Genomic DNA, 2,237 nt, shown 5'->3' with positions numbered 1-2,237 from the left:
CCCCCAGCTGCACTGCGTCCGCTCACGCTCTGCCCTTCATACTTAACTTCTTTCCTTTATGTCCTAAGGGTGAATGTGGCACTGTGCATCATGAAACTGGCATCATGCAATGTCTTTAGTCATAGTGAAAGTCATGCAGTGTTAAACGATATGTAAAGCAGAAAGGCGAACAAAGAACCTGGTTTAGGTATTGTTTGAACACTGGGGGACACACGTGCGCCTAGTCAACTATTACAGATACCATCGAAAAATATTTATTTTACACCATATGAATGTTGTTGGTATGAAACGGGTATTTTTTTTTTTTTTATATTAGAGAACTTTGGTTAACATGTGGCATGATTAGTCAGAAAAAAGTTTTGTTTTACTTGAAATTTGAATTGCATTAATGGTAGACCTGGGAAAAATACATTTATATTTCTGATTAATAAAATATCTGATTAACCTTTCTGAGGTTGATTATCATTTTAATGATTTCTGTTGATTCTTACTGTAAACTGTTATAAACATTATATTATTGTATATATATATTGTTATATCTGTTAGATATATGGCAAACTGCATCATTTGGGCCCTGTTTATGTTTTCTTTAATTTAATATTTCCATAATGAAGTTAGAACATTCCCTGTATAATTCACAGTATAGCGGAGAGGGAATTTCTTTCAAATGTAAGCAAAATAGACATTTTAAATGAAATACATCTACATAAATCACAGTTGAATTGAATTGAGAGCTTATGAATCAGAAGTGGGTCGGATATGTTTATTGATATCTTCCCAGCCCTAATTTTATGTAGGTATTTGCTTGTAACTTGAGTGTCTTGTCATTTTGTTAATATTCAAAGTGGATTGCTTTACAGCAAAATTCAGTCTGTTTATGTACATGCTGTGATACAATGCAATACAATTAATTTATATTATTGCAGTAGGGGTGTCCCCGACTAAGGATTTTCATAGTCGAATCGGAATTTTCTAATCTTGCCGATATTCGACTGATAGTCGAATAGGGTTGGGTATCGTTTGAATTTTATCGATTCCGATTCTGCTTATCGATTCAGATTCTTATCGATTCCTAGTTTCGATTCCAATAAGATAAAAAATCCAATATAAAAAAAAATGAAGTCAAACATTTAGATGTCAAACATTTATTCTCTCTTTTTACAAAGCATTCTTCAATTAAAGTTATTAAATATATTCAGTCAAGATCAGTGAATGATATTCTTTTGTTCTTTGATTAACATTAATGACAGGCAGCTCATTTATTAGGCTGCTGTCTCTTTAACACCGAACGCACGCAGATCTAAAAGGGGCAAAATACATTACCAAGAGTCAAGTCAGACATTCGACAGTCATAATTACGTTACCACACAGGGGAAATGTGTAACGGATGCCTCGCAGATACACTGTAAAAAAAAAAAGTTGTGTCAACTTAAAAAAATAAGGCAACTTATCGCAAGCGCTTTTTTGAGTAAACTTAACAAACAGGGACTAAAGTCCACCCAACTTAAAATATTACATTAATATCACAAGTTGTCACAACATAAATAGTCATGTTTACCTAATGAATAACAGAACAAAATATTTTTTGTTTACTGAACACAAATAGGCCTATTACCTATAGGCATAGACAAATTTTTATATTATTTAAATAGTCTAAATAAATAAAAGACAGACCATAACACGGGTCAAATAACTTTTCTTTTTTATTATTGAAAGTTTGTGTCCAATGCACAAGGACATACCAAGTCTTTTATTTTAACTTCTTTACTCCATGCATTTACACTGAGCTCAATGCATGGTACATAATGCATGTTAAAGAAATCCAGTGTTAATTATACCTTAATACGTTAGCTGTCTTGTGGCATGAAGCACATTTGCACATGTATTTAACATTTTTGGTTGATTTTTAAAGGAACTATTATGTGAAAACTACTATATTGCATATTTTAACATCAACCTAAGAGTTCCTCAAAACTAAGTTACTATTGTGTCCAAGAACCCAAAACAAGTGAAAGCATCAGAGTAAACCACAAACATTACTCAGTTATTATAAATGCACTGTACATTTTTGTCAGAACATCAACATTGAAACTACAATTACAATGATATGCCTGTAATCCACTCTTGGCCTTGGAAGTACCAGTGTCTTCATAGAAATCAAATACAATTAGCTAGGCCTGAAAAAAAAAAAAAAAAACATTAGACAATATGTTGCCCATTTTTTGACAGGAAGAATG

General features: G+C 32.2%; 1 long non-coding RNA gene across 1 annotated transcript in view; it reads right to left on the bottom strand.

Moving 5' to 3' along the window:
• Window positions 1–1,311: 1,311 nt before the first annotated feature.
• The window catches only part of LOC107755434 (uncharacterized), a 7,309-nt gene continuing 6,383 nt past the window's right edge, over window positions 1,312–2,237 (bottom strand). The window contains exon 3 of the long non-coding RNA XR_001641696.1: window positions 1,312–1,403. This is a non-coding gene — a long non-coding RNA (uncharacterized LOC107755434). The remainder of the gene's footprint in view (window positions 1,404–2,237) is intronic.

Source organism: Sinocyclocheilus rhinocerous, unplaced genomic scaffold, assembly GCF_001515625.1.
Source record: "Sinocyclocheilus rhinocerous isolate Xijiao unplaced genomic scaffold, SAMN03320098_v1.1 scaffold140, whole genome shotgun sequence".
In the NCBI taxonomy this organism is placed as follows: Eukaryota; Metazoa; Chordata; class Actinopteri; order Cypriniformes; family Cyprinidae; genus Sinocyclocheilus; species Sinocyclocheilus rhinocerous.
The sequence above is the reverse complement of the archived record's forward strand: the minus strand, read 5'-3'. Positions and strand labels throughout refer to the sequence as shown.